Below are 13,487 nucleotides of genomic sequence, written 5' to 3'. Positions count from 1 at the left end.
ACCTCATCTGATTGGTAATATGGCAGAAAAGGAAAATAATAAATGTTGGGAGATATGGGAAAATTACAACACTGATGCATTATTCAACTAATGCAACTATTCTGGAGATCGTGCATATTGATTCAGCAATAGCACTGCTAGGTCTATAACCCAAAGAGAGCATAAAAAGGGAAAAGGATTCACAAGCACAAAAATATTTATAGCTTTTTTTTCTGGTGATAAATAATTAGTACCTTTAAAAAAGATAAAGAATTAGAAATTGAGAGAATGTCCATCAATTGGGGAATGGCTTAAGTTGTGGTATATAAGTGTAATGAATTACTATTGTTCTATAAAAAATGATGAGCAGGATGATTTCAAAAAAAAAAACTGGAAAGATTTATATGAACTGATTCTGAGTAAAGTAAACAGAACCAGAAGAACAGTGTGCACAGTAACAACATTGTGCAACAACCTGCCGTGAAAGATTTAGGCTCTTTTCAATTCAATGACCCAAGACAATTCCAAAAGACTGGTTATGGAAAACACTATCCATATCCAGAGAAAGAACTATGAAGTTTAAAACATAGATCAAAGTATGCTATTTTCACTTTTTTTATTTTCACTTTTTTTCTTTCTTATGGTCTTTCCCTTTATTTCTGTTTCTTCTTTCATAACATGACTAATGTGTTAATGTTTAACAAGATTGTATGAGTGTAACTTATGAAAGATTATTGCTGTCTTGGGGAGGGAGAAGGGAAAAAGAAAAATTAGGAACTCAAAATCTTAAAAAACTGAAAACTATTTCCACATAAAATTGGAAAAATAAAATACTATTACAAGTGAAAAAATGAAAAGTGAATAATATAATATGTTCTTGTTTGTCCTTTGTTCTTGAAGAAGGTTAATAACATAAGCACAATAGTCCTCAGGAATAAGATTGGTTCTTTGTTCTTACTTAAAATTTTGTTGATATCTAACCAACCTTTGACATCTTTACTTCTGAGGCAAAAATCAGGATATAGGAAACATTTAAATGAAGTAATGAGGCAAGGTATATTATAGTATGTGAACAGAAGTTGGGGAAAGAGTAGACTTTTCCTGGAATTTCCTTCAATGTCTGAAAAGGCAGGTAGCCTCAGCTATCTTTTTATTCCAAATGGTCTGAGGAGTCTGATCTCTTTGATCTCTCCCTTCTCTGCCCTATATCATTTCACTGTCTCCTTTAGACTACTGTCTCTATGAGAAGCAATGTACCTATGTTCAATAACTGATCTATGACCATATGATGCTAAAGCCAGAACTCTAGTGTAGGTTTACTCATTCTATGTCTTGACTCTTGCAAGAATTGGACTTAAGTGAAGCAGAGCAATGCAATGTCATCAGCCTCACTCTCTCCTTCAGAGTAGTCAAAAGTTCAATGGCAGGACAAAAGTCAAGGTAACCAGCAACAGCCTGGGATACAGTGGATGACACTGGTGTTTTCGATGTCTAATTGAGTTCTTGGTGCTCCAGAGAGTTCTTATCTGTTCATTCTGCCAGAGAAAGTATGCTTGAGATGGACATCACCAAAGGGTCTGAAATCTATTGGTTACCCTTAACCTGATTTAGCCTAGCTGCCAAAACTGTTTTTACCAGTGTGTAGCCACTGCAAATACTATAACTTCTTAAGAGTCACAAGTGTCAGTTGGGTAAAGCAAAGGCAGATGAGCAGCCCTGAAAAGCTGTCACATCTAAGGTGCTAGTCCTTTCTGAACACCCACATACCCCTTTCTAATGCTCCTTCCACTACATAATGCTACTAAAAGTAATCCTCCAATGAAATCTTCAGATTTATAATTCAAATAAATTTCAAAGTCTAAGATGGATTTTTTTAAAGCCAGTTGCTAGAAAAAACCTTTTTTTTTTAAGGTTTTGCAAAGCAATGGGTTTTAGTGGCTTGCCCAAGGCCACACAGCTGGGTAATTTTTAAGTGTCTGAGCCCAGATTTGAACTCAGATACTCTTGACTCCAGGGCCGGTGCTCTATCCACTGCGCCACCTAGCTGCCCCTAGAAAAACCTTTTAAATCAAAAATACCTATGCTATTTACAAACTCCAGCTTGTTTAATTGCCATCTACCTGAAAAAGTTATTGAACTTCTTTAGAAATCTTGCTCAAAACAGCTCAAATCTATACTCATTAGCAAATAAATTGGCCAGGTTGGCCATCCCCAAAAGGAAGGGTAATCACCCAACTTTAAAAGGAATATCTCTAATTCATAAATGATTAAGGAGGAGTGGCTAGGTGGTGCAGTGGATAGAGCACCGGCCCTGGAGTCAGGAGTACCTGAGTGCAAATCCGGCCTCAGACACTTAAAAAGTACCCAGCTGTGTGGCCTTGGGCAAGCCACTTAACCCCATTGCCTTGCAAAAACTTAAAAAACAAAAACAAAACAAAAATAAATGATTAAGGAAAAAGAATAAATCTAAATAGGCTAACCCTTAGGAATAAAAATACAAAAGGAAAGTTTCTCTCTTTTGTCTTAAGGAGGTAACCTTCTAATAAGGTAAGGTAATACATATAGTAGAATAGTGGTAAGGAAGTGCTTATTTCATTACTGTTCCCAGAGTAAAGGGGGAGAGGGAAGGGAAAAGGAGAAAATCAATTTGTACAGGTAAATGTATGTACAGTTATCATGTCAGGAAGTTGGCCATTGTGCACCATGGAGGGTCTGGAGGTAGCTAGACATGACCTCTTTATCAATTATGAAGGCACAGGCCCAACCAAGGGAGGACCTGGAGTCCTTGTTGAGAGAAGGAAAGTAGAACTCAGCAACATGCCTAGGAATATGCATGGAGTGACTTGTGGAGAGAGCAGGGCAACAGAGAAATCTCACTAATCAGTAGTAGAAAATCCTAGGTGAGAGTTCAGATAACTGAGTGGGAGGAGAGCAGGACAAAACAGCAAAACATAGGAGGGCCTTCTTAATCTGTGAGATAACTAGAAGCCCCATCTCTCCACAACACAGTCAGTCATTTTTCTGATGTCCTTCCAAGCTCTAATATTTGGCCCTGAAACCCATCCCCAGTGGCTCAGAGCTGTAAGCAGGACCATAAGGATTCCTGGGGGACCACAGCCTCTGTCCTAAGACTCGGCTCTAGCTCTTCTATGGCTACAGACATTCATCTGCTACCCATTTTTTGAACTGCCTGGAACCTGAAAATCAATCTACTCCCTGCTTCCATAACTCAGTATGTCATCTACTTTTCAGTATCCCTTTTAGGTACAACTGCTCAACTGATTTTAGATTTCCTGCCTGCCATCACAGATCTGGGCCCTGCTTATCCTGTCTGACCTGTCTTACTACCCACCATGCTCTGGTACTGACACCATACAACTCTGATAAGACTAAGCAGGGATAGTGATCTGAGAAGATGGGAGTGGATGGGAACACATAAATGAAAAGCAGCAGAGTAGAATTTACTCTGTTCTTGTCCCATTCCCTCCCTCCTCTTTTACCAATTCTGATAGCCAGATTCTGAAAAGAGAAGGAAAGTAGAAATAGAAATGTGGGCCCCCTGGCTTGGATAAAATGGTGTCCAACCTACCTCTCCAATCTTATTACAAATTATTCTCCTTCATAAATACCCTGGTTCAATCAAACAGGACTGCTCACTCTTCCTTACTTATGATTTTTATCTCCCTTTTCCTTGACTTTACACAGATTCATCCCTGTGCCTGGAATGCATTCTCTCTTCCCTCCTTTTTCCTTGACTTTACACAGATTCATCCCTGTGCCTGGAATGCATTCTCTCTTCCCTCCTTTTTATAGATGACATTGCACTAATTATGGCAACCCCAGGTATACTGAAAAGCTTCCTGGATAAGATTCATAATCATTCAGTAAAAACCAAGTAGACAAACAATATCTATTGCCCCCAACAGACATTGCAAATATACTTTAAGATGCATCCAGAATTGAGCAGAAAGAGGAAAGCAAGTTGGATTGCCTTTAGGTAAATTTCAAAGTTACTTGAACATCTCCAAACCTCTCCTTAAACTTAGTCTTATCTTTTTCAATTCTGATATTCTTGTAGTGATGGTGTTTGGCTATAATTCAGGAAATACAATCCCTAATAATTATATTAAAGCCAAAGAGAAGGGGAAATGAATGCTCTAAGTAAGGAACAGAGAGCAGTCTAGCTTGGCTAAACAGCGGTGGCCAGGTACAGCAAAACAGAAGAGAGAAAGTATTAAAGACAATGCAAAGAGAAAGGGAGACCTTTTCTACTTGCCTGACTGGGGATGCTATTCCTATTATAAGAGATTTACATTAAGTTGGGGAGTGAAAGCCAATCTAGAAGGCCGCTATAAGTAGAAGAAATATTTTGGTTATCATTAGCTTTTATTTATTATTGCCTTCTTCATTCTTAGGACAATCTTACTAAATACTTTATAAACATTACGGTTTGTTTTCAAATAGGCAGAAGAATGCTACCAAATATTGAATTGTGGGCACTAGTTTCACCACAAAAATGTGGGTAACAGAGAAAGTGGTAATCCAGATAAACAAACTTTTCTGAACTTTTCCCATTATAAACACAGAGTTCAAATGGCTCACACTTCCCTGGACAATAATATATAGATATTCATATTTTTTATTTATTAATCTAATTTTTTTAAATCAGGATTAACAATTATCTAAAAATAGGACCCTTATTTTCTACAGTTATCTTATAAATAAAACTCTTTGAAGGATTGTTTCAAATGTCTTAAAGAAATGAAAATCAAAGCAATTTTGAGATTTCACTTTAGATCAATAAATCTGAAAAGATTATTAAAAATTAAAATACAGGGCAGCTAGGTGGTACAGTGGATAGAGTACCGGCCCTGGAGTCAGGAGTACTTGAGTTTAAATCCGGCCTCACACACTTAATAATTACCTAGCTGTGTGGCCTTGGGCAAGCCACTTAACCCCATTTGCCTTGCAAAAAAAAAATTAAAAATTAAAATATTGATGTAAGGGATATAAAAACATGGGCATATTAATATACTATTGAGTGAAGTTAAGAATTGATCTAACCATCTACTGCAGAATAAACAAAATGTCCGATGAATGAAATGGGAATGATACTATATTATTATTAATGATATAAGAAATTATTAATATGAAAAATTCAGAAAACTATAGGAAGACTTACACAATATGATGAAAAATGAAGCAACAGGGGCAGCTGGGTGGCACAGTGGATAGAGCACCAGCCCTGGAATCATGAGGACCTGAGTTCAAACTCAACCTCAGACATTTATTACCCAGTTGTGTGACCTTGGTCAAGTCACTTAACCCCACTGCCTTGCAAAAAAACAAAAAGAAAAATGAAGCAACAGAAATATGAAACTAATATGTCTTACAACAATGAAAGTGGAAAGATCAAAAAGCTTTCTCATAAAAATAATCTTAGTCCCAGTGAAAAGCTAAGAAAAATATATTTCCTTTTCCTTTTTTTCAGAGGTAGGGAATTATGGATGTGGAAATGTTTCCTCCACTATCAAGCTCTGTTCATGTATTGTTCAGTTTTGCTGAACAGTTTTTTCCCCTTTTTTATTTTTTCTTATGAGAGATGGATAGCTGGAGAGGAAGAAACATGTTTCAGAAATGAAGATTATATAATAATAAAAGATAACAATAAATTTTAGTTGTTTTTTAAACAACCATTGTCCACTTTTCCAAAAATAGGCATTACCATATAATTCTCATAAGTCTAGAAATGTCCTAGACTTCAAAAATTATCACCTCTGTCATTTTTAAAAGGCCTAAATATCATCAGCTATTAACTGAAGTTGACAACTTATATTATTATTGACATTTTTCTCTAAAATTAACAGAATTACTATTTTTTTCTCAGATTGTAGCCCATAACCCAATTAGGAATTTTTTTATTTAAAAAAAACAAAGTAGGTACTATTCTCCAAAAGCTGCTTAAATTCATTCATTCTCTATCTTGATATAGGGAGAAGGTCAACAGGTAATCAGGATAGAGAAGTTCAAAAAGCTTCCAGGTACTGAGTCAGGCCTTCACATTGTGACTTTTTCAAAATATCAAACATAAGGTGCCCAATAACATGATTTTGATTATTTATCATTCTGGATTTTTCAATATCACAGCTTCCCTTTACCAGCACACATGCTGGAAATATGACTAAAGTAAGAAATTTCCAGACCTTCTATAAATGACTTTTTAAAAATATATATATTTCAGAATTTAAAATCTGAAACAAGAATATAAAATTTTGGTATTCTTGCTCATCCCCTTCCTCAGCAAAAGTTGCATGGCAACTTTTATTAATCATAAAGAAATTTGAAGTAGTCACTCCTAAATACAACAGAAAAAGGAAAAAACAAATACATTTAGAAAATGTCTTAGGTTAATATAGACCACAATGAATAACATGCCTAGAGGTCACCTAACTTTTTAGTCACATATGTTAGGAAAGAAGTTAAACAAATAATGCTTTCATCAGAGACAATCAACAAGATCAATCAAGTCTTGAATTTTTTCCTACTTTGTGGAAACTCCTTAATATTTATTCTAAGTATTTTTCACATTATACAACATATTGATTAGTTAACTACATGAAGTCCATCTCTCCATTCACTTTCTAATTTATTTTGATGTCATTCTTCAAAAATAAAGATTATACAATATTATGTTATCTATCATATACATATGTACTGTTTCTTCTAAGAAAAGGAAGCTCCCAGGGCAATGAATAGTCCAGCTTTTTAAATCTCTAGCAAATAGTGTCATAAATGAAAAAAGGTGAATTCACCACCAATGAGGAGGAAATTAAAGTAATAGTTTGAAATTATTTTGCCCAACTCTATGCCAATAAATTTGATAATCTAAGTGAAATGGATGAATATTTACAAAAATATAAGTTGCCCAGGTTAAATGAAGAGGAGATTAAATGCCTAAATAACCCTATCTCAGAAAAAGAAATTTAACATGCCATCATTGAACTCCCTAAGAAAAAATCTCCAGGGCCTGATGGATTTACAAGTGAATTCTACCAAACATTTAAGGAACAATTGGTTCCAATTCTATATAAACTCTCCAGAAAAATAAGGAAAGATGGAACTCTGCCTAACTCTTTCTATGAAACCAATATGGTGCTCATACCTAAAACAGAAAGAAAATTATAGATCTATCTCCCTAATGAATATAGATGCAAAAATCTTAAATAAAATCTTAGCAAAACGATTACAACAAGTTATCACTGGGATAATACATTATGATCAAGTAGGATTTATCCCAGGAATGCAGGGTTGGTTCAATATTAGGAAAACTGTTAATATACTCAATTATATCAACAACAAACCTATCAGAAATTATATGATCATCTCAATAGATGCTGAAAAAGCTTTTGACAAAATACAGCACCCATTCCTACTAAAAACACTAGAGAGTGTAGGAATAAATGGATTGTTCCTTAGAATAATTAGCAGTATCTATCTGAAACCATCAACAAGCATTAATTCAATGGGGAGAGGCTAGAGGCATTCCCAGTAAGATCAGGGGTGAAACAAGGATGCCCATTATCACCACTACTATTCAATATCATATTAGAAATGTTAGCTTCAGCAATTAGAGACGAAAAAGAAATTGAAGGAATCAGAATTGGGAAGGAAGAGACAAAACTCTCACTCTTTGCAGATGACATGATGGTCTACCTAGAGAATCCCAAGAAATCATCCAAAAAACTACTGGAAACAATTAGCAATTTTAACAAAGTTGCAGGTTATAAATCTCTAGCAAGGTAGGTAAGCACATAGTCAGCACTTCATAAATGATATTTTTTTATTTGATAGATTACTGGTTCAAAAATATTCTGTATGTGACTATGTCTTAACAAGATAATACTTCTGACATGAGAATTTCACACAATTATGGAAATAATCAACTCACAATAGGTAAATAAAATTTTCTAAAGTGATAAATGAACAGCTCACATTTAGGTAGCTGATATAGAGCTTAGAAAATATACACAGTATTTCCCCCATAACAATACTGTGAAGTGGGTAATGCAAGTATTCTTTTTTTTTTTAAGAAAGATTTTATTTATTTTGAATTTTACAATTTTTTCCCTAATCTTGCTTCCCTCCCCCACCCCACCCCCCACAGAAGGCAGTCTGTTAGTCTTAACGTTGTTTCCATGGTATACATTGATCTAAGTTGAATGTTATAAGAGAGAAAACATATTCTTAAGGAAGAAACAAAATCTAAGAGATAGCAAAATTGCATAATAAGATAACGGTTTTGTTTTGTTTTAAATTAAAGGTAATAGGCCTTGGTCTTTGTTCAAACTCCATACTTCTTTCTCTGGATACAGATGGTATTATTCTCCATTGAAGATACCCCAAAATTGTACCCAATTGTTGTACTGATGGAATGAGCAAGTCCATTAAGGTTAACCATCACCCCCATGGTGCTGTTAGGCTATACAAATGTTTTTCTGGTTCTGTTCATCTCACTCAGCATCAGTTCACGCAAGTCCTTCTAGGCTTCCCTGAATTCCCATCCCTCCTGGTTTCTAATAGAATAGTGTTCCATGACATACATATACCAGAGTTCGTTAAGTCATTCCCCAATTAGGGCGGCTAGGTGGCACAGTGGATCGGAACAGGGCCTGGAGTCACCTGGAGTACCTGAGTTCAAATCTGACCTCAGACACTTAGTAATTACCTAGCTGTGTGGCCTTGGGCAAGCCACTTAACCCCATTGCCTTGCAAAAAAGTCATTCCCCAATTTAAGGACATTCACTTAATTTCCAATTCTTTGCCACCACAAACAGGGCTGTTATGAATATTTTTGTACAATTGATGTTTTTACCCTTTTTCATCACCTCTTCAGGGTATACCCAGTAGTGGTACTGCTGGATCAAAGGGTATGCACATTTTTATTGTTGGGCATAATTTCAAATTTCTGTTCAGAAAGGTTGGATGAGTTCACAGTTTCACCAACAATGTATTAGTGTACCAGATTTCCCACATCCCTTCCAACAGTGACCATTGTCCTTTCTGGTCATATTGGCCAGTCTGAGAGGTGTGAGGTAGTACCTCAGAGATGCTTTAATTTGCATTTCTCTAATAAGTAGTGATTTGGGGCAATTTTCCATATGACTGTGGATTGCTTTGATTTCCTCATCTGTAAATTGCCTTTGCATATCCTTTGACTATTTGTCAATAGGGGAATATACAAGTATTCTTGGACCAGTTTTACAGATCAAAAATTTATCTGACTTGGTCAAGGATATAGAACAAATAGGAAAAACCAGAACTGTAAACCCAATTTCCCTTCAGTGTTCCTAAACAAGTTTGCAATAGGTAACATATAACAGTAAACTTTGAAAATTTTTTCCTTTCACTATAGGCACAACATTACTAATGGTGTCACTGACACTGCTGGATCATAAAGCTCCTTTAACAAGAAATATTAGAAAAATGGGAGAAAAAAATGAGAGTTGGGTCTTTATCAATAGGACATGTTACGAATCATAGATTAAGTTTGGGAAAAGACCTCAGTGCCTAAGAATTGTAAATCAAATGAATAACCATCAATTAGGGAATGGTGAAACAAGTTAGGGTATAGTAATGTAAATGAAATATTATTGTGCTATAAGAAATGACTTGAGAAAAATCAGGGAAAACTTACAGAACTGGTACATAATGAAGTGAACAGAATCAGAATAATATTGTACACAGGAACAGTAATATTGTTCAGTTAAGAACTGTGAATGACTTAGCTATTCTCAGAAATACAATGATCCAAGACTCCCAAAGGACTCATGATGAAGCACACTATCCACCGCCAGAAAAAACTGATATTGTTTGACACTTTCTTTTTATTTATTCCAGTCTTCTTGGACAAAATGACTGAAGTAAATGTTTTAAATAATCACATCTGTATAACTTATATCTGACTACTTACCATCTCAGGGAAGGGGAGAGGGGACAGTCAAGAAGAGAGAGAGAAGGAAGGATAGAATTTGCATCTCAAAACTATAAATAAAAATGCTGAGGAAAATTTAAAAAAGAAAGAGTCCTCAAAGGCTATCCATAATCCACCTCTCTCGGTTAATGGATGAAGATCCCGAGAGTGTGGGAGATTAAAAATTTGCCCAAGGTCACCCAAGTAGTAAGAGTGAGAGGCAGGATTTGAATCCTGAATGCAGATGGGACTCCCCATCGCGGAGAGCCCCAAGTGTCCCTGGCTGTGGCACCGATGGAAGGAGCCAGTCCACCGGAGCTGAGCACCCCCACAATACCCCCCCCATGTACAAGCAGAAAGTCCTAGGCGGCTCCCCACCGAGGCGGCGGCGCGGCCCGCCCCGCACAAAGGCAGGGACACACCCGAGGCTGAAGGGAGCACGACTGCGGGGAAAGGAAAGAAAGCCGGGCCCCGGCGCCCCCGGGGCGCGCTGCACTGGCCATTTCCTCGGGGGCAGCCGAGCCCACAGGGTGACAAGCAGTAAGGGCGGCGGGCAGGGCGGGCACGGCCGCTCCGGGCCTCAGCCCCGTCCCCAGGGGCCCGGAGAGCGCTGCCCGGGGGGCCGGGGGAGGCCGGCTCGCGACCCCCGGGCTTGCACCGCCACGGTGTGCCCGCCGCGGCCCGGACAGGCCGGGGCCCCGGGGGCCGGAGAGGCATCCGGGCGCAGGAGGCTCCCCGAGGGGACGGGACCGTCGGGCGCCGCCTCCTCCCCAAAACACCCCCGAAAAGCAGGAGCCGAGTGACGTTCTGGAAGCCGGGGCGCGGGCGGCGGAGGGGCCCCGGCTCTGCCCTCCTCCACCCGCCTGCTCCCCCCACCTTCCTCCCCGGGCTCCGCCGCGGCCCGGCCCGGCCCGGCCGCTAGTCAAGGCTTGGCGCCGGAGCCTGGCCCGGCTCGGGCTGGGCCGGGCCGGGCCGGGCCGGGCCCCGCTGCAGGGCCGGCGGCGGGGAGGGGAGCGCGACTTCTCCTCTTACCGGCTCTGGGCGGGAGAGGGCCGGCCGGCAGGGCGCCGGCGGCGGCTCGGGCGGCTGCTCCCCGGGGGCCCCACGGCTCACACGCCGCCAGCCACCCGGTGTTTTCATACGAACCCCGGCAGCAGGCGAGGAGGCGGCGGCGGCGGCGGAACCTGCCCGCATCCCGGGCAACGTCACCGCGCCGCCCCGCCCCGCCCCGCCCCACCTTCCCTGCCCCTCGCGGGCGGCGGCGGGGGGAGCCCACCCACCCCGCCCCCACTCCTGCCCCGCCCCTCGCGGGAGGGCGCGTGGGCCGCCCTCCGCTGCCCCTTGAGGGCTGGCAGAGCCCACGCGCCGACCCGCGCCTCGCCTCCCCGCCCCCACTCGGCTCCCCCTCCTTCCCGCCCGTCCCTAAGGCTGGCGAGGGGAGGCCCGGTGGCAGAAGGGGCATCGGAGGAGGAGGAGGACGGCGCTGGGCCGCCCAGGCCGGGCCTACGCCCCGCCCCGCCCCCATCCTTACCCAGCCCCGAGGCCGGCGCAGGGAGGCGCGAACTGCCAACTGATGGCACGCGCGCGAGTCCCGCTCTCGAGGCCCCCACGCCTTGCCTTCCGTTCACCCCTGCAGCCTGGTGCCCGCCGTGTGGCCTCGGAATCCAACTGCAGCCTCTGTCCTGCGGCTGGCCATACCCACAGCCCATCCCTCCCGGCCGCTTTAACGGGTCTTGGGTGCCCGGAGCTCTCACACACTCGGAATTAAATGGCAAAGGTCTAAGACTACCCGTTCCCTCCCGCTCCTCCCCAGCAAGCCCACCCCCGGCCTGGTTTAACGTGCACTTCGCATACAGGCACAAGTGGTGCAAATGCAAATTATTGCAGGGGTCCCTTTCAGGCGGGAAGACCTTCCGCCTCCAGACTGTGAATCTGTGGGAAGCAGACGTAGAGAGAAGCCGGTCCGAGGAGCTCTGAAAGGACCCCAAACAACTAATCTTACTGCCAGACTTCTGCGGACAGAGAAAATTAGTATTGCAGTCTGTGGAAGAGATGTGCTTCCGGGCTTAGGAGTTTGGGGGTTTTTTTTTCATTAATGACTTTAAACAAACGAAAGACCGTGATAACAAATCAACTGAAATCTTCCCTTGCTTTACTGGAGCAGTCCTGTGTTTTGGAAGGCCGTTCAGACAGAGAACAAATTCTAACAGATTTTTAGCAAGCTGGAAAATCTTAGCTGGGAACTCCCAGTGCATCAATCAACACGCATTTATTAAGCACTTCCTATACGCGTCCTCCACTGGGGATGCAAATTTTAAAAATTAAATAATCCCTGCCCTCAAGAAGCTTGCATTCTATTCTTGTATATATTATATATGTATGTACATGTATATATTTAAGTATATACTTGATATTTTATACAAAAATGAATGGATTGAAAAAACAGGTTTAGTTTCAGAAATGTTCATCAGCCGCGATGGGTGATTCACTAGGTGAATTTTTTTTCAGGCAAAAGAATTCATGGGCGGTGGCTAGATGACGCATTGGATAGAGCATCCGCCTTGGAATAAGGAGGACTTGAGTTCAAATGCGACCTCAGACACTTAATAATTACCTAGCCGGGTGGCCTTGGGCAAGACACTTAACCCCATTGCCTTGCAAAAACTAAAAAAAAAAAAAAAAAAAAAAAAAAAAAAAAGGATTCATGGAACAGCTGCTAAGATATGAAGGGGAAGGAGGGAGGGAGACCAATCTCCAAAACTTGTAGATTTGTTCTTTTCTTGGGGGGGGGGGGGATCTAATTATTCAGCAATTAACAGTTTTCCCAGTTTCTATGAATGCAAATCAGTCAATAAATGTTTCATAAGGAACATTTTGTGATGATGACAAAAGCTGAGATTTTCATTTCCAATTTATAATGTGGCATAATGGAAAGGACACCAAATTTGGAACCTTGAAGACCAGAGAGTGTCAGTTCAACCACTCTCTAGCAACGTAACACTGAATTTCACCTTTTCGTTGACTGTTCAATATACCTGTATTGCTTTACCTCCTTACCTCTTCCTCCTGGCTTCCTTCAAGAATCAGCTCAAATCCCACCTTCTACCTTAGGCCTTTCCAGATCTCCCTCTCCTACCTTCTAGTGAAATTACCTTTCATTTATACATGTTCTTTATACATTAATTTTGTGCATGTTGTCTTATCCAATCAAATGTGAGTTCTTTGAGGGCAGACACCATAGTGTTTAGACAAATGTAAATCCTATCACTTCATTTTACAAGAAATTGGAGCCCAGAGCATGAACTTATCCATACTTGACTTTGAACCTCAGTTCATGTCCTACCTGCCTCAGAGGATAGAGTGTCAGAACTTTTCCTCAACCCTGCCCAGCCTTCAGTCATCTATCATTCCTCCCTTTAATATGGTAAACTTTTATACTTTTCCCTCCTTCCAGTTCCCCACAACTTGCCCACTCCACAGCAGTCTACTGATACTGTTCTCTCCACAGTCATCATTAACCTCTAAATGATCATACTTT

General features: G+C 40.9%; 1 protein-coding gene across 7 annotated transcripts in view; it reads right to left on the bottom strand.

Annotated features, from left to right (window-relative positions):
- Positions 1–11,069, bottom strand: part of AGTPBP1 (ATP/GTP binding carboxypeptidase 1) — a 235,238-nt gene extending 224,169 nt beyond the window's left edge. For all 7 annotated transcript variants that reach the window (XM_074196612.1, XM_074196615.1, XM_074196616.1 and 4 more), the window contains exon 1: positions 10,982–11,069. The gene's annotated coding sequence lies outside the window, so the exon portion shown is untranslated. The remainder of the gene's footprint in view (positions 1–10,981) is intronic.
- Positions 11,070–13,487: the final 2,418 nt, after the last annotated feature.

This window comes from Macrotis lagotis, chromosome 8 (assembly GCF_037893015.1).
Source record: "Macrotis lagotis isolate mMagLag1 chromosome 8, bilby.v1.9.chrom.fasta, whole genome shotgun sequence".
NCBI lineage: Eukaryota > Metazoa > Chordata > Mammalia > Peramelemorphia > Peramelidae > Macrotis > Macrotis lagotis.
The sequence above is the reverse complement of the archived record's forward strand: the minus strand, read 5'-3'. Positions and strand labels throughout refer to the sequence as shown.